Genomic DNA, 20,659 nt, shown 5'->3' on the forward strand with positions numbered 1-20,659 from the left:
CCACCCGCCTACAAGGCAGATGTCCCACAGGACTAATTATGATGCGACCGCCACAATGGCGGTCACATTGCCCATGTTTTGTATTGCGGCAGGTGCTGCACTTTGCAGCACCCGCTGCAATACAAAACAAACACCCCATATTTATCCCTACACTACGTGGCAGACACCATGCGGTGCCTGCCTCATGGTGTAGGGATATGCAGGGGGGCACCTCCAGTGTCGGTGGGCCAGGGAACAAGGGGGGTTCGCTAGGTGACCCCAATGTCCCTTTCCGACAGCCTTTTCATGGCAGGCTCACCACCATGAATGGGCCGCCGGAAAGGAACATCGTAATGCCTATGGCGTTGCATTTTAGGCACCCCCACCATTGTAGGCATTACTCTGCCTCCGATGGTGCCTGTCGGATCCATGGCGGTCGGTCTTTCCGACCGCCATACAGCCGCCCGCCATTCATATGTGGCAGGTGGTGAAGTTGCTGAAAATGGCAGGGAGACTGCCACCGACAGGCCCTTAGTCTCTATTTTTGGAAGATTAAATCTCCATTGGGTTGAAGCTGCAGTCTGTAGTCAACAAGGGTTTTAAATACAATGCACCCTTCCCTATGGGCTTCCTAGGGACTACCTTAAAGGTAACTTATATGTAATAAAAAGGGAGTTTATGGCCTAGCAAAAGATGTATTTTGGCATGTCAAATTGACAGTTTAACACTGAATACAGGCTGCAAAGGCAGGTTTGGGACATACTTTAAGGAAGTACTTAAGTTGGTGGCACAATACGTGCTGCAGGTCCTCTAGTAGCATTTAACTTACCAGCCCTGGGTATATGATATACCACTTTACTGGGGGTCTATAAGTAAAGGTATTATTCAGATTTAGGTGTAAGCAAATTTTGCCCTGTTTTAAGGAGCGAGTACAGGCACATTAGCTCTGGTTAGAAGGTGTAACAGAGCTGTAAGGCCATAAAAAACAAATTCAGCAATACAGGAAGAGAGAAGCAAAAGGTTTGAGGTAAGACCACCCTAAGGCTGAAAGGTCTAACGTGTACACCCCTCTACCCCCCGCAGTCTACAGTTGGGAGAACTACCCAACCTCCTTGGAGTTCTCAGTCCAGGCGGAAGAGCCTGGACTGACCGTTAGCACTATAGTGGTCTGACCCAGGCTAGTGTTCCACTGTAAAATCCATTCCCTGTAGGGAGATTGACCACCTCAATGGTTTGGTCTTCTCACCCCTCATCTGCATGAGCCATCTGAGGGGCCTGTGGTCTGTCTGAACATGTCTGAACATAGAAGTGAGACCCAAGCAGGTATAGTCTCAACTTCTTCAGTGTCTAGACTACAGCAAAAGCCCTGCTCTCAATAGCACTCCACCTGTGTTCCATGGGAAGTCAGCTTCTGCAAATGAAGGCTACCGGTTGGTCTAGGCTTTCCTCATTCACCTGTGCTAATGCAGCCCCTATGCCCTACTGTAAAGAATCAGTCTGTACTATAAACTCTTTGGAAAAGTCAGGGGCCTTGATTACAGGTGCTGTACATATGACCTCCTTTAGAGTGTCAATGGCTTCCTGGAAGGCCCCGTCCCCATAACCTTCTTGGGCTGCTTCTTAGACGTCAGCTCTGTCAAGGAGATAACAAAGGTGTAATTACTCTTAACAAACCTCCTATAGTATCCTGTGAGGCCCAGGAAGGACTTCACTTGGTTCATGGGTCAGGATATAGCCTTTATTTTGGCCTGGAGGGGCTGCACCTCCCCCCCCCCGCCCAGCTGGTGTCCCAAGTACACCACAGTACCTTGCCCTATCTGGCACTTGTCCTTGATAGTCAGGCCTGCCATTTCGGGCCTGAAATACCCGCTGGAGTTGGTATAGGTGCTTCTCCCAGCTTCTACTGTGGAGAGCTACGTCATTCAGGTAGGAAGCGCTGAAGGACTCCATCCCAGCCAGGACCCTGTTCACCAACCTCTGGAAGTTGGCCGGGGAATTCTTTAGTCCAAAGGTCATTGCCGTAATTTGGCATTGGCCCTCAGGGTAGAGAATGCTGATCTCTCTTTTGCCCTCGCTCAGTGAGGGCAATCTGCCAATATCCTGAAGAGAGGTCAAAAGTGCTCAGGACCTTAGCAGCCCCCAACCTGTCAATGAGCTCATGAAATTGGGTGATGGGACATGCTTCTGTCTTGGTGGCTGAGTTGAGCCCCCTGTAATCCAGACTGAACCTAAGTTCTAGGGTGGCACCTGGTGGGACAGTTTTTGGGACTGGGCCAGGAACTACTGGAGTGCTCAATCACTCCCAAATCAAGCATTTTGGAGACTTCATTCTCGATTCTGGCCCTCACTTTGTCTGACAACCTGTGCATTTTATTCTTCATAGGTGTACTGTCTCCAGCATCTATGTCATGGGTACATAGGCGTGTAAGTCCAAGAGTGTGGGAGAAGAATGAGGAAAAATGTCCCAGCAACTTGTGACTGTAAGTGGTCTTTATGGTTACTTCCTTTGATGCCCGGTGATGTTTAGCGTCATTGAGGATTCCACGAATGGTTCACGATTGCTTTTGGCACACGGTACGATTTATTTACGTATTTTAACGTGCGGTACGTTTTTAGTGTTCTTTGAGGTAACCGACATCGTTACTAATCTATTGTCCGACCATTCGGCAGAATTCGGTATTTGACCAGAACACGTTACGAGCCGCAGAATAATACACCGTCCTTCTACCACAGCTATACTCTAGCTTCCATGCTTCTGGTTAATCCTGCTCCTACCAGGTATGCCATCGTGAACGCTATGCATGTGGACTTTTGCACTGACGCGTGAATTATAATACTAATAAGCTGCCCCATTCCATATATTCGGTATTGCTAAAGGACCACGACTACCTCGATACAATAACCAACGGTGACCAAGTTTAGCCAATATTAACAATCACAGCCTTATTCCCTTTTCTCCGTTGGACTCCTGCTTTCGGCAGGTATGTTAATTTGAAGGCGTCGTGTAAGCCTCTGTTTGTTTCTGAGTTAAGGCACTAATTCTCTGCCCTGCTATTGTTTAGATCCTGTGTCCAACCACGATCTTTTGGGAACACGATTAGACAGTGAACGCTATACATTTATATGTGAACAAGTGTTGTCATCGATATTTACTAACATGTAAGTGGGGTTACCTTACTTCTATTTGGCATAATTGTCGATATCTTAGACACCCATATGAGGTACTATAAGTGAACATTGGATTTTCTCCTTTCCCTTCTGACTCAGAACTATTAGTATAATTACAGCCCCAAATGTAGTGTTAAAATGTTTGTTCACTGCTCAATCGATGTGAATGATTACTATAACCATACAAGGTATCCACTCAGCCCTAATTCTGTATTGTTAATTAGCGCAAACATTGAGGTTTACATATACTCCTGTACCAACATTACTGAAATCTGTGAGGCTAAAGAACTTTCTTCATCTATGTTATCTGAAAAACTACTTTTGATTTCCTAGACATAACCTCACTCCCAAGACTCTACTATCAAATCCTAATTACTACATCACAAAACCGTCCTAAGGTATGCCTTTTTACTTGACCTAGACTTGCTCCATGCTTACATGACTTGCAGACTGTATATTGATAGACAACGTATGGCTTCAAATATCTGAGCCCGTGTCTTGGCTACGCACACCATGTCCCAACTATTGTTGTGCAGTATCAATTGAGGTTGTCCCATTAAGAGTTCGACCTGTAATACAGTACACCCTTGAGGCCTCTCTCTAACTTGTTTACCTCCTAAAGGGATTACCCCCATATTATTTATGATGTATTCCTCGTGTCCACAGTATATATGAGTTTGTTCCTTTCCTGGCCTTTTATCATTTTTATGAGCTCTTTAGGGATCCTATGAGACCCGCGGTAAAATAATATATTTATTAATCTTTCATACAGAATCATTGCCCCATTTTCTACAACCCCTGTCCTGATGAAGACCCTCTAGCAAGGTCCACACCACGCCTGCATCAACTTGGGTTGAAACGTCGACACTCCCTCCTGTGTTCAGCCTCTTCCCTGATTCATCATTTGTGTTTTTATCTGAGGCATGATCATACAATTAATTGACGAATTATTTGTTCCATTGTGTTGATTCAGCATTATTTCTGTTATATTTAGGTCTTAGTGACTCATTGTTATTTTCTTTACTTTCACCATCCCAACACTACCCTTCCCTATTCCAACCTTTAGGGGCATTGCATATTTTATATATTTTGTGTATCTTCTCATGAATGAATTTCCGATACACGTTGTGATTAAAAACAATGTTGTTATGAATATTTGTGTATGTAATTTATTAATGTAATAGTTGAGTTGATTGTGTATTTTGCTGGGACCATTTTGTCTATATCGTCCCTCTGAGTAGGGGCAAGGTTGACTCCTTCCACTGACCCATATTTTTCTTTGGAGGATGGTAGGTCAGGAAGAGGCTCACTCACCTCTTCTACTTCATAATCTGTCTCTAGCTAGGAACATGGTGACCTCAGACCTCTCATAGTGTGGTTTGAGACCATTCACATGGAGTACCCTTAAGTGGTATCTGGGAGTCTTGAGGTCCACCAAGTAGGTAAATTCCCCCTTTTTCGCCTTCACCTCATAGGATCCTGGCCAACAGTCTTGAAGGGCCCTGGGCTTTGTGGGTATGTTACCCCCACTTTTGTCAAGGCTAAAACTCCACCAAAGTGGCCTTTTAGTCATACAAGAGTTTCATTACTTCCTGGCTGGCTTCTAAGTTTCCAGAAGCTGTTTTCCAGAACTTCCACAGCTGGTTTATGAGGGCTAACATGCACTTAACCACATCTTGGCGCAGTGTTTTCCTAGGAGGAGCTTGCTGCCACCCCTTTTAATCAGACTATGAGTCCCCTAACAGGATGACCATAGAGGTACTCAAATGCTCTAAATCCAACTTCATTCTGAGGTACTTCCATGAAAGCAAATAGTGGGCAAGGATATATGACACCCAACTTCTACCTCATGGGCTCAGACAAGCCCATAATCATGCCCTTGAGGGTCTTGTTGAACATGTCAACAAACCCATTTGTTTGGGGGTGATAGGGTATGGAGAACTTGTAGGTGATCCCACATGGACGTCATGTATGCATCATAAAGTTGGTGCGCTTGTCAGACAGCTCTTCATTGGGGAACCTTACTTGGATAAAAATCCCGATATTTTTCCTAACCACTGCCAGAGCAGTCACAGGTCTCAGAGCTATGGCCTATGGATATCTGGTGGCATGGTCTATCAAAATGAGGATAAACCTGTTGCCTAAAGCAGTCTTGAGGTCTAATGGTCCAACAATGTTGATACCTAGCCTTTCAAAAGAAGTGCCAACGACAGGTAAAGGAACTAAGGGACCCTTAAGCTTTTCCCCCTGTTTTCCCACTGGCCTAGCAGGTGAGACAGGACCTGCAGAATGCATCTGAGGATATCTTTATCTGGGGCCAAAAAAAGGGGGTGCTGGCCAGGCAAAGGTCAAGTCTTGTCCTAGATCTCCTGTCAGTGTTATGTCATGAACCAACCCTAGTAGGAAGGCTATGTAGCACTGGGGGACCACAAACACTTGGGTTGGCCCAGTCTCAGGAGCCTTAGGCTCCATGTACAGGAGGTCATTCTCTTAAAATATGAGGTGATCTCCATAGGTGTGACCAGCTGCCTGGGCCTCTGCTTGCTGCCTCAAGTCTCATAGGGTTGGGTTGGGCCCTCTTTCTGTGGCATACAGAATTCCTCCTGGGTAGACCCACCCACAACTTGATATCCAGCAAGCTCATGCAGGTCTCCAGGGCAGTAATGTCCTCCCCAGTAGTCTCCAGTGCAACCTCCTCAGGTACAGCATCAACCTGGAACGTTAGGTTTTAGGGGCTGGTTTCGCATTCCCCTGCCAGTCTCTTTCTTGGCAGCTGGCTGGGCCATTATTCAAGGCTCTGGGCTTCCTTGACTACACTCTTGGGCAGTTATGGGATATGTGGTCATGCAGGTCCACTCTGGCAACCTTAACATCTGCAGGTGTGGACTGAGCTCCACTTCTTTTCAGACAGTGTGCTCAGATAATTGCCTAAGATAATCTACAGGCATGGCAGGGCTCACAGCTACATGCTACTTTTAGAGAACCTGAGACCACTCAACCTCTCAAAGGGAACTAGAGCCACTGGGTAGTAGCTCTCCAGGTTGTCTGCTACCACAACCTTGGGATATGTATTGGGTATGACTTGCTCTGAGGAGACCAGATTACACCACACAGAAGTCATACTGGCTCCTGTTTCCCACAAAACCTTCACCCTCTGCCGATTGATGGTTACCCACTGCCTATACTTAGAAGTATTAAAAGGCATGTGGGCTTTGAGCAACTCCTTTTTGTCACCCAGGGACACTGGGGTAACCTCTGCTCTCTCTCTCACAATTAGTGGGGCCATCTCCTCATAATATTACTTTAACCATATTCAAATGGGTTTATTTTCTGCTCTTTGACATCTGGAATGATCTGAACACCTTTTTATTTGCTACTTGAGAGCATTCGTGCACCTGTAATCTGTTGAAAACCTCGCTCTTTAATCTACAATGAGCACATTGTAATATTCTGTGGAAGGTGCGAAAGCTGCACACGATAATTTTATAAAATATGTATTTATTGAGAAACAGAAAACATGTCTCTCTGAAAGAAAAGCCTGGGCCAACTCACATTGTATGGAATCTGGACCTTCAAGGTTATACTATCAGATTCCATACAATCAGATTAGCCAGGATACAACACATCCTCTATTGTTAATACATGAAGAATCATAGCTAACTAACATTTGTATCTGTAAACTAATTGGCCACAGCACTGTACCTTACATGGTTGCAATGATGCAATAAAATATATTGATAAACATATTTATCAATATGTGTAGGAAATTATACAGACTATCTTGAATTTAACCTGACATGTAGAAATCTTTACACCAAGCAGGTTTTGTTTTTACTCTTGTTGTCAAACTCCATTCACTGTATCTCACTCTTGTCATTTACTTCATAAATACCTAGAACAAATTCCTCTGATAAATCATGAGACTTTAGATTTGTTTCTGTCTTGGTATCTGTTCTTGTTTCTACACATTCTAGTATAGTGTCATTTACTCTTGCAGTACCTACAAATCTGCCCTACTGCTGGACATGACCTATGATTTGCTAAGTGACCAGATTAGCCACATTTAAAGCAAGCATAATCTCTTTTTTCTATGTCTTTAATACTTAACTTAGGTCTGGTCTTTACTCACATTTTCATTTAGTACTTGTACTTCAGAAGTCAGTTTTGCAGCCAATTCCTTCAAACCCAACTTCATCTCCTCAAATCTATGACTAATGTCAATGGCTTTTTCTAATGTAAGATCTTCTGCAGCTAATAACTTCTCCTGCAATTTTACATCCCCTATTTTGTGAACCAATTGATCACGTAGCATCTGATTATGGAATTCGTTATATTTACACTTAGATGCAAGAATCCTAAGATCGTTTACAAAGAAATCAACACATTCATTTGGTAATTGAGCTCTACTTAAAAATGTGTGTCTTGCAACAACTTCATTAACCTTTTTGATGTATAAAGTATCCTATTGTGACATAGCTGTATCATAAACAACAACATCCTCCTCATCACCTTCATCTCCAACCAAAGGTGGTGAATGTCTTAACACATGTCTACCTTCTGCCCCCAAACAATGCTTTAAGATGTCTAATTTCCTTTTGTCTGTATACACATCACCTTCAATGGCTTCTAAATAAGCTTCAAAGCCATCTTTCCATTGTTTCCATTACAAAACTGGATCACCTGGATTAGGCAGAAAAGATAATGGTGCAGAAACACCATCCATAACATTGCTTAATATTACCATGTGTACATCAAACACCAAGGTTGTACAGATTCTCAGTATTTTGCTATTAAATAACTACACATTTATAATTAAAGTCTTATGCCCACTGGGTGTGTGAATCACCGTACTCATTCACAACCGGTAACAGCACAATATCCATTTATGAAGCTTCACAGTAGGTGCTCGAATCACCGTAATGACAAAATTGTAGATCGCACATCTATATATATATATATATGTCGACTAATAGAACATTAAGATTGTCTAGTGTGAGGATCACCACTAATTGATTAACAATCTACTCAGGTGTGTGGATCACTGAGATTTTACAAATGCAAAAATTACCTTACAGCACAATGACATCCAATTGGTGCTGTTGAATGGAATCTGGACCGTCAAGGTTCTACTACCAGATTCCATACAATCTGATTGGTCAGGATACAACACACAGCCCTATTTATTTATGGTCATGATTTTGCATTAGCACCGAGACTACTGGTGCAGAGAAAAGAATGTTATAAACATGTGAAACATATCATAATACATACCATTCACTGAGACATGGTTGGTATTGGTAAAATGAGAGAGCAGCAAGGGAAACATTTCCCAACTACCACTTTTAGTTCTCGCCAAATGTAGACAACTCTTGTTCAAGTATCGTTTTAAGCACGCAAACTATGATTAACTGCTTGATGAAATCAATGGATAAAGTATTCATGTACAGGCTTACATAACTCAATCCAAATCAACCCTTATGACTTGCATAGAAACCCGAGTCACTGGCCTACTGCTGACTTCAGAGTACCTAATTTCATTATGTTTTTTAATACGTGATTTGCACCTAATAAAATCAAACAATTCACTCCCAATATAGGCTGAACTATTAAGGTTTTATGGATAAGGCAGCTTTCTTTTGTTTTGCCTCTACTTTGTTTGCTGTGTGTGGTATTGACAGTGACAAAAATGTTTTGTGTTTTTTTGAGTGGACGCTGTTCGAAACTAAAGCTTGACTACAATCTACATTTCTGTGTATGAGCTGAGTAAGCATAGCCGCATGTTTCCCATGTCCATGTGTGACATGTTGCTCCAGTTCAGATTTTTTCTTTGAATTCTGCAACTTGTAACCACTTTTTTATATTGGAATAAACAAGATTGCAAGTCCCAGAATTCAGAGAAAATAACCTGGACTAGAGCAGCTAGTCATGCATTGACCTGGAAAGCCTGGCATGGATGCTTTTTTTGAACATTGCTTGTGTTGTAGAAGCAAGCTTATTTTGGGACAGTGAGGTATGCTGCTATGGAAAATGTTAAACTGGTATTCATATTTGTTCACTGAAAAGCACATAATTAGTGCATTTCTAACATAATACAAATTTCTGCTACGTCTCAGTGGTGGCATCTTCCGCTAGGAGCTTTGTCCCACTGCTCTTGGAGCAGTGTAAAAAAAAATATGATAATAACAGAAAATATTTCTGTCATCATCATATGTTTCGGCCAGGTTGGGCGGGGCTGGGACTCCTGTGACGTCCGGGAGGAGGAGTGGTTGCTGTACTCCAAAATGTGCAGGACTGCTTGACTGGCCCTTTCGGGCCAGCCAAGTAGTCCTGCACACTTTTCATGTTCCCTACCAGGCTGCATTACACAGCCTGGTGGGGAACATGCCTAGCCTCCCCTTTCCCGTCTGAGCGCCAAGCCACAGCGCTCAAACCATTCCCAGCACTGTATTGCAGAGTTGTGATTGGCTTAGGGGAGTGAGCCTGTGTACTTCCGGGTGGAGAGAGGGCTTCACGATGAGGGACACAGAGAAGAGACAACTCGTGACACAGAGAAGGTGAGTGTTTTTTTATCTTACATTTGTTTATCCCACCTATGGCACCATAACAGTCTCTTATTTGCTTTTGATGGGCTCTGGCATAGCAAATGAGTGTAGACTAAAGTAAAGAGGGCTCCAAAAGGCACATGTATTCCCTCGTCCGGCCTGTACCGTCATGCCCCCCAGCCCCGGCACACACCGTGAAAGGTCACCAATGGTTCCCATGTCACGGCTCGGAAAGAGAGAGGTCTAATCATAGTTAACAAGAAGCGTATGAGTGAAGAATCCAAAGACCTTTGGAGACAAGGTTCAATTCATAGCTATAGGAATAAATCCCTCGATCACCCAAAACAACGCCTCTTGCCAGGGCTTAGACATCCCAACACTTTCACCCCCAGCACTCCCCCCACTACCCCTTAGCCCTTCTACTCTCGTTCCCTGCCAGCCACTACTGCTACGTCTGCTGTTTCATGATTATTGCCTCCAAATCTGTGGTGAAGCTTCTAGGGCCTTAATATTATTATTTATAATTGTCAATTAGGGCCTAGTTAGGCACTAGAGCAGGTGTAAAAGTTGTAAAATCTTTCTAACCTGGGAAAAGCTCTGCTGTCTGAGATTTATGATCTGTGTGGTGTTTTATTGTACAATCGTATGCCTTCCAATGAAATTCTCATCACTATAGTGTGACTGATAAGCTAAGTGAAAGGAGTAGAAAAAGAAAAATTGAATGGGCAATAAGGAATGCTTTATACATTTAGAAGACTGACGAGGTCATATCAAAATGCATGCAGTGGTTTATTTGAACAACCTGTGCAACCTGTGGCTTTTTACCCATTGCTTTCAAAGGCCTCTCGAGCGAGGGTGTGCATTCACTATACATCACCCTTGATATAGCTGGGCTTCCTTGCAATTCTATGTTTGAAATATTCTAAGAATGCCTATTCAGTATTGTATGCAAATCTAAGATGTTTTAGCCAACTTGAAAACTGTGCTGCAAAATGCAGATTTTCCACAGTGTTAATGGGAAGAAAATCATGATTTTATTAAAGACACAGTTTCTAATACTATGCACCACTCCTGTACTGCCCTCATACACAGCAGCAGCATAGAACTTAGAATTGGAACAGAAAATCCTTAAAATTCTCGAACTCTATAAAAAATGCATAATGACATAGAACATATAGCCATATTCTGTCTTTTATTTGCTGCAAAATCAATCAAAGTAAAAAAAGAACAAAAAAAACCAACTCCATCCCTTGTAATCCACACACATTTCCCTCAATGCCTAGAATCCACTCCGATGTCTTCACCTTAGTTATGTCCTGGAAAACAATACATATCAAGTACTTCAAAATGGTTGGACACACATAGGGAGAGGTAATATTAACCTCCATGTCTTTACTAAAATCATGATTTTCTTCCCATTAGAACTGGCGAAAATCTGTATTTTGTGGCAAGGCACAGAGGCCGATATTATGCATGTTCAAAGCTCATCCATTTCTCTTTGTACAGCATTTTCCACAGGTTTAAAGTAGGAACTTTTAAACGTTGACTCACTTGATGAATCAGCTTCCTCTTGCCAAATGTGCCCATAAACACACTCACATCAACTCCTGCTAACTTCCTCACCTCTTTACCCCACCTCGCCAAGGAAGGAACAGATACTGCTCTGAAAGGTTCCTATAGGAAATCAACAACAGTGAACATCCTTGCTCTCTAAACCCCACAGTCCTTTCTTCATACTGTTTCAGACATTGCACCACACACAGCGGATCACACCCTTCCATCCTTGGATATAAAATCATCCTAGACATAGTTTTGGTGCATTTTGTAACTCAAAACACACACCCTCAGGTTTTAAACTTCTAGAAGTCACTTCCAAAGCTCTTAGATCTGTAACCCTCCTAAAAGACACCAAGCACAACAATAGCACCATCTTCCATGACATCCATTATAATGATGTCAACACATTACTTCCCCATCCTTTTACTGCTTTTAACACCTGCATCCCATAAAGCTTTGCATTAGGGCATATCTCTAACTGCACCCCCTTTACTGTACTTTTAACAAAAGCATGTTCTCCTACTGGAATTCCATCCACCAGCCCAAAAAACTGACAGGGTCAAGTTCACTAAGTGGTATGCTAAACTTTTCTTAAACAATTCTGACAATTAATTCACCACTTCTACTACAGGTGCTGATATGGAATCCATAGCCCTTGCATCACACCAACCAGACCACCTTCCCCATACCGTCCTGTATCCCTTCATTGATCCTTGTACCCATGATTCCTTAATAATCTCGGAAGCCTCTTCTGATAACCCAGACACCTGGCATACTCGTCTGAAATCTCATTGGGGAGAAGATGTGGTCTAAAAGGCTAGGGTGGCCGACCTCAAACGCGGGGAACCGGTTTTAAGTCTCTGCAATGATGATCAACATCTGGTGATTCTGGGCAAATCAGGTAATCTCCCTGTGCCTAACAAAAATTAATGTATCCTTTTGTAACGCAACTGGTGCTCAAGTAAAGTGCTCTGATGCCTTTGGGTCAAGTTTGCGCTATATAAAACTCCAGGGAAAAAGCATCCCATCAGAAGAACCAACTGTCCTTCTGTTATTAACTCATGGCAATTTCCCTGGACATCCACCAGTAATGGTGGAAAACAAGGTAATAATACCAGATTGTCTATCAACAAGCCCATCACATCCGGAATCCACACTTGTGACTGCCAAAACATAGTTATTAACACCAACTCTACCCCTTCTCTCGTTACCTTCATGAACACTCTCTGAATCAATGAGAACGGAGGGGACGCATACAACCTCACTTTCCCCAAACCTGAAGGAAAGCATCTGCCCTGAATGCCTCCGGATCTGGCCTCCAACTGTGAAACTACTGAAGATGTGCATTTAACCTCTCTGTGGATAGGTCCACCTCCAATGGACCCCATCTCCTGTCCAAACTCAAAAACACCTCCCTCTTTAACCTCCAACTGCTTGCATCCTTTAGATTAATCACATTCCAATCTGCCTCTACATTTTTCTTCCCTGGAATATGTTGAGCTTGTACCATAATGCCCCTGTCCAAGCAGCAACTCCAGAACTCCTTTACCAACTCCTCTAACCTTGCGAACGAGGGACTTCCAGCTTGTTGACATAACAGACTACTGAAACAGTGTCCATTTCAGCAGCACACAACCTGGTTCTTTACAAAACTCTGCACTGCGAACGATCCTTCCAGTAACACAAAACAATTGATATGCATCTCCTTCTCTTTCTAGGACTCACAGCTCCCTGTTGACACCGATCCACACCTTGCTCCCCATCCATACAGAATTGCATCCGACCATATCACCACCTCTGGATCTTCCCCAAAAATGCCCCTTTTGTTCCACACATCCATGTTCATTAACACCAAATTCATCTCCTGCATTGATTCCTGGCTCATCTCTACCTTCCGTGAATACCTTTCTCCCAAACTTAAATTATACCCTTTCAATCTTTGAAGTGCCCTATAATGCAGGTGTGTCAGAAAAATCACCTGAACTGAAGCTGATAAAAGTCCTAATAACCCAGGTATCTGATGCAAAATAACTGCTTTACTCTCTTCAACTCCTTGCACATCTTTTTCATGTTCTCCATAGACAACTTCCACGCAACCTCCAGGGTCTATATTTGAAAACCTAAAAAATTAATCTCCTGCGATGGTGTGAAACAAGACTTCTTTTTTACCACAAATCCTAGATCCTCCAACATCCTCACAGGCAACTCCATCTGATCTACTGCTAATTCTCTTTTCTCCATCATGATAAACACATCATCCAAATACACTATCAACCATACTCCTCTCGATCTCAACAAAGCCATCACAGGTCTCATGACCTTCGTAAAACAACCGGTGCTGATGTCAGCCTGAATGGTAGGCTCTTGAATTTACATCACTTCCCTTCCCACATAAACTGTAGTTAATCTCTGTACTCTACACACACTGGTATTGTTAAATAAGCATCCTTTAAATCCAGTCTTGTTAACCAATCACCTTTTCTTAATGAGTTTCTCAACATGTGTATTCCTTCCATCTTGAAGCAAATGTAACACACCCAATAATTTAGCTCTCTCAGATTTATTACTGGTCTCATACCTTTGTTACTTTCCTCCACTAAGAAAATATTGCTTACAAAGCATGTTGGACGCTGTTCTGTCCTCTCTATGGCCCTTTTTTTAAAAGGGCTTTCACCGAGTCTTGAAACAACAACCTCTCCTGTTCACTTGAAAACCGTAGTAGCTTTGGACAATATTCCTGCACTGGTCCCTTACATAGTCTATATGATACCCCTAAACTGTCCTTATCAGCCAAGGACCTTGTGTAATCTCTCTCTATCATGTAACAGACTGAGCCAGTCTGCCAGCCAGTTCTACAATGGTACATGAATGGTCATTTCTTAAATTCACCTGTCCACCTCTTGTTCTTCTCTCACTCCCTGTTTTATGCACTCTTGCTCTCTGTCTCTAAGGATAAAATCAGTCTTGCCCTGACCTATACCCATATCCATAGGGTCTGAAACCTTGCATGAACTTTCATGACAGAACCATGAGTGATCCCTTGTCCATGGCGAGGAAATCATCCCTGCATTCTCCGGGCACCACGAAAAACCCTGCGTATATCCTTTTGCACCTTCACTAAAGAATTAAAAGTGCTGGTATATCTGGCATGCCCTTGATAAACTACTCACCGAACAACAGCCCATTACTCTCTTGGCCAAACTCTTTGCTTGCCAACTCCACTAATTGGGATCTATTTTCATTAAAAGGTTTTTGAGCTTTTCCATACACAAGGCAGCATTAGTATTGCCCAGGAAGCAGATTGCTCTTTGGACCCATTGACAAAACTCAAATATATACACCCCAACATTAATGGTATGCACCTCCTCTCACAAATCAAACAGCTTTGTAAAGGGTCCTAACATGTTCAAGAGCCTATCTTGGCACCCGTTCAGACCCTTATCTAATCCTGTTTTGTTGGGGAAACTATGGTGTGTAGGCCAACTTTGACTGCAGGGTAGGTTTCGGACACTCAGAACGTTGCCTTGCCTGATACTACTTATCCGCAAGTATCCAGTATGAAACATACTGACCAACATGCTCTGCTGGCAACCACTGAGGTGACAAGGGGTGTTGTATCAGTGGAGGATCAAACATTCCCTTGCGGGTCAACAAAATCTCCCAACTCCAATTTTATTGTTTTTTTGTCCCATTTTACTTTTTTTTACTTTTAACAGCCTCCTCTTCTGTCTCATTGAGATCTGAAAAGCATGTCAACTCTACATCTCCATTTGATTATGAACAATCACATGCCATCCCTTTTGCCTTCACTGCATCTTCTTTGGTCTTTATAGCACAGTCTGTATCTGGTGCCTTATGGCCAGATCCTCTTTCTTCTTCAAGCACCTCTGTGTGCTTTCTTTTTTAAATTCTTTTAGTCCCTACTACCTTTGAACCAATAGCTAGTGGCTCAACCTCTCCAGTTGCAGCAGAATTTCTCCTAAATTCCTTATGTCGCTTTTTTCCCTAAAATCCCTCTCAATGCTATTTCCCTATCCATTCTTTCTGCCAAATCTCCAAACATTTTCTGCATATATTCCTTCAGTTTATTCTCTAAAATGCTTTCTTTATCCCGCTCTATCGTTATATATATATTTTGTTCTAAATATCAATACTTGCTCTTTCCATAAGCATTCGGTACCTCTCAGCTGTCAGAATACCAGTTGAATAAAATGACTCCATGAGAGAAAGACAATTACCTCACATCATGAATGTAAAGAACAAAATAACCTATTTCTTAGGACACCTTATTCTGTATATTCGTGATCCTTTAAAATGTCATTCTGCCAAAATAACTATTCCAAACGCGGGTTGTTCTAACTTCTGTGACTTGTGCTTGACGTTTATCCTACTGTGTTCCGATTGTCCTGGTTGAGGCCTGGCCTTGCGTGCCTCCTCTTGCGCGCTACCACGCCATGTCACACGCTGGTAAGTGCTTGGACTGAAAATCCCAAAGGCCTCCAGTGCCACATACGAGAAAAAATATACTTTCTACAATTGTATTCACTGTAAAGCAACTTGCTGCCTTTGTGCACTCACCTCTTTTGAATTTCAAAGCCACATGATGCATCTTTGCCTAAGCTCCTAAAATTACAGGTCTGCCAAATTTGAAATTGTCGCGTTCTGTGCAATAATCTTTCCTTCCTCAATCCAATGCCACTCTTAGTGAATATCTCTGCCCTCAAATCGCATTACATTTGCTCCTCATGCTGTGAAGCTGTTTCATACATTGAAACGTTTGAAAAATTATATTTGGCCATATTTCATTAATCTAGCTCAACAAGCAACATATTTCCTTTTAAATCTTCATCCATCCATACACAGCTTCTTTATCCATATAAAACACATATTCTCCTACACCTCAGAAGTAGCCTGAATAGTACTTATCTGTGTATGAGCAGCAACAAAAGAAGGAAGATGGCAGCATGTTCTATGTTATTATGTATGTTTTAAAGAGTTCTAGAATTTTAAGGATGTTCTATTCTAAGTTCTTTGTTGCTGCTGTGTATGAGGGCAATAAAGGAGTATTACATAATATTGGCCTCCGTGCCTCGCCATAAAATGCGACATTTGAGCCTATTTTTGCTTAAAAATGTACTCGAATGGAGAATTTCTTCCATCATGCTTATTCAATTTGGGCTCGCCCAATAGGCTCACTGACAAAGTGAAATGATTTACGCCTCATCACTTTCAGAGGTCACCAGCTGCCATTGATTAGCTAAAGAAAACTTTAAAAACAGGGACCCATATTCTTTCAATCTAGAATACATACTCATATCCCTAAGTGGAAAATATATTCTGCTGAACTTAGCAACATCCCTCCAAATATTCTCTGCTGGACAATGAGGGAATGCCTTTCTTAACATGGTGTCTACGTTGTGGAATGCTTTGCTATATATCTTTGTTGAGAAATGGACTACTTGCCATATGGAAAGGGCTGGATAACTTGACTCTTTTGTTAAATTTGACTCAAATACTGTGCCTAGCACCTGAAAACCCTTTTTAGGTAACTATTTGTGAGTTATAAATATCCATCATACCCATCAGATGACACAAAAACAATACAAAATTCAATTGAATAAATGTAGTTGTTTGGATGGAATAGTCCCTCGTATAGTGATGGACGTGTATTCATGCCCTAAGTGTCCCAGCTGCAATGATTCCTGGTGCTGATTTTTGATAATAGGCGAGCACGAATCATGTGTATGCACAGTGACCTAGGACACTATCACAGATTGTGGTCTTGTTAGACCGTGAGGTGTAGCCAAAGTGCTACCCTTGCAGTGGTAAATGGCTTCTGCCCTGACCAGGAGTTAAGTAACAGGAACGTGGCGGGGACCCAGCATACTGTGGTTTAGAAATGATGATTAGTTTTGTGAATCAGCCTTTTTTACTACATGTGTCCCCAGAATAGGGCCTACTGGCCAGCTCACGCAAAATTCTGTTGCAGTGTGCTTAACTCACCCTTGGCCTACATAATGTTAGCAGGTATCACTGTGCAGTGTACATTTGTTTGCATGTGTGGCCTGTGATATATGTGTGCCTGTGAGTGGTACAATACATGGAGGCCTGTGGGATCCATGTTGGAATACCAGGGCTTTGAGAAGTTATGTGGAGTTGGTGAAGCCCACTCAAACAGATTTGTGAATTTAATTTTCTACATTCCTGAGAGGTGGGCGGGACACATGCTGAAGGAAGGCAGAGCTAGGCTTCCCTCTGCACTTCAATAAGGCTAATTGATTCTGAAAAGGTCACTGATCAGTAGGTTTGGGCACATCTTAGGAAAGAGATGGGGCTCATTATGAGTAGGGCAGGGGGCCTTTGCAGCTGTGTGGTAGGTTTATCAGTGAGGCTGACATTCAGACATGATCCACGACTAACAGCGGAAATTCTAAGACTCAGATTAATAATGTGTATATTGCATATGTCGTATTTAATTTCTTGTTCGAATATAAATGCTACTTTTGACATAAAAGTGATTTTCTGCCTGAACATACTTTTTTGGGGGTTGCTGAGTGAATTTTGGGTCTTGAACCTGTATTCACCTTGCATCTACCTCCTCCCCATGAGAAGGCGCTCTGATACCTGATATCTTCAGGTCTAGATTGCGCTATATAAAACTCTAAAAAACATTTTTTTTTAAAAAGGCGCAGTCTTTTTCACCGATGCTACCACTGAGAGTCAAGTACTAAAAGTGTACTTGACCCATTTTCTCAGGACACATGGTAGGTCGGGCCCCAGGACATCGGACGTAAAAGGCCTCAGCCACCATGGATGGGCCCTGTGGCTCCTGCTTGCCCCCTGGCCCTCCAAAAGGGCTCAACAGTAATGTTTTCATATAAATTGTGCCACTAGATCTCTATGTAGAAGACGTTTGCCATGCTGTTTTAACACACTGAGGTCATTCTTATCCTGACTCCCAAGCTGGTCCGCCATTAAAAAAGCTGAGGATTTTTTACACGGGTGCTTAATTCAGACTTTACATTACATTATAATCCACATGGATATGGGTGATACGTAGACTGGTGTGATCAACATGACTTTTATCTGTAATTTGCGTATTGATATAGCAGATGTTATTTCTAAACTTTAGCAGCAACTTTTTGTATGTAATATTTCTATTTCAAATATGATTTCCATGTCGAACAATGTAGCAAGTGAAACAAAATAAATGTTTACATCTGTTATAAGGGATAGTTTTTAAGATAATGCGCATGATTTGTGACAGGGAAATACCATAGTTTTTTTGGGAAGCACAAGTAAAAATGTAATGTTATGTTATGTATCACTTCTATAATACACAAATGCCACTAGTGAGGCACAGCACCGCTCAAACTAGAGTAATTACTGATAGATCTATGTGCTTGGGTGGAAAGTGTGTGGTTGTAGAATGTTCTATGTACGAAGGATTGGATGTGGTGTATGAGATTCTGACACATGTTGAAAAAACTTGTTGTTGCTGGGGTGTGTGGCAATATTTATGTGTATGTGAGAAAGAATCGAGTGTACTTTATGTGGCATGTCTGTACATTTCCCATTGCTGAGGCTGCTACACAGATTCTGCCAGGTTATGGCAAACTATGGAGTCTAAAACTGCAAATGGATGAAAGTCTATGGAGTTCACTATGGAGGGGCTGAGGTGTGACTTTCAAGGAGGGTTCACTTCCACATTCTACCAGATGAGGTCAATTTATGACATCTAAAACCACTAATATATGATGATGTATGGAGTCCATCCAATGGCAAATGAACACAGCACTGATTAAAGGCTTATCATCCACATATCAATTATGTTGCCAATTTACGGAGTCTACTCTGGATAAACTGGGCGCTACCCTCATACAGGCATAGCTTCCACATATTACTTATATAGCAAATCCATGGGTTCCTCCCAGGTGCAACTGAGGACAACCCACACGCATGTTTACCTTTCCGATATTTATGGCCAATCTAGGGAGTGCAACCCAACCAGGACCAACTGGACTTCATCCCCCAGGAAGCCACAGCTTCCAGGCAGAATGTGGTCTGTAAGTTTTAATGGCCCGATTCACAAAAATAATCTCAGACAAAATCCTAACTTTACGACAGTCGGTATTCACAAAAGGCATTTAGTAGTAGTAAAGTTAGGAATCCTAGCTTCTAACTTTACTACTACTGAATGCCTTTTGTGAATACCGAAAGTCGTAAAGTTAGGATTTTGTCTCAGATTACTTTTGTGAATCGGACCCAAAGTGACTACTGCAAAATAATGACATCAGTTTTCACCTGAAAGGCTGACACGCAGCTCGAGCCATTTGATCACTAAAACGCTTCTTAAGATATATTAAGATATTATTCCAGCGATAGCGGTGTTTTCCATGGAACATGGCTGGTTTTTCATCGATGTTCCATGGAAAATGGCGATAACCTTGCTGATACGACCCTGTGGTCGTATCAGCATAATCCACCCCGATGGTAATTATACCTAAGTCAGCATTTTTGCAGACGTTAGTTTTTGTCGAAAAGCGCGGTTTACGCCAAAAACTAACGTCTGCAAAAATGCATGGGCATCCGTGTAAATATCGCTCTGTGCACATCAGCGATAATTTGCAAGGAGTCCTGCCCAGTGACGCCCACTTTGCATCTCGTTAGAGATGCAAAGCGAGGCGTCAAAAAAACGGGTGCTAACATGCGCTAATGCATGTTAGCATCCCCTTGTAGATAGGGCGATGTCATTTTGGCCCCTTTTTTGGCTTTTAAAGCCAAAAAAGTGGCGAAATGGCTCTTGATAATATGCCTCATAGAGAGGAAAGAGAAATCCAGTCTACTGGTGACCTACGCAACATAAATGTGTCTTCCATATTCTGGACAGAATCCTTCTCTAAAGACAGAGAGGCAGTTTGTTTGTCTTGACACAGTGACAACATATAATTAAACTAAAAGCACTGTTCGAAGAAACGCAGTAACATGCTATCCCCCGAGATGCGCCGATTCTTTTTTACAACTCATTACTTACAACAAGAAAATATATAATATAATCTAGACACCATTTAAAATTCCACTATGATTAATTGTCATCGCTGAGGTGGGATCTCCTTCCACGTGCTCACCCGCTTTTATTATTAAAATATGCATTGAAATTGTCCTTGGACACATCAGAGCTGCTGCATGTGGCTGATAACAGCCCATGCATACTAATGCACAATTTGTGCCGCAGTTGGCGACGGCTATTTCAGGGTACCTCTCATCATCATAACAAGTTGCGTGCGAAATTTCAAAAGTTAAGCAATACATGTGTTCTTTTGGAAATATTACAGTTTATTTCAGTGTGCCATTCGAAATGCAAAATGACAGGTATAGAGTCAGATGTTCCTGTGTTTGAAAACAACAAATAT

The sequence above is a fragment of the Lissotriton helveticus genome, chromosome 6 (genome assembly GCF_964261635.1).
Source record: "Lissotriton helveticus chromosome 6, aLisHel1.1, whole genome shotgun sequence".
In the NCBI taxonomy this organism is placed as follows: domain Eukaryota; kingdom Metazoa; phylum Chordata; class Amphibia; order Caudata; family Salamandridae; genus Lissotriton; species Lissotriton helveticus.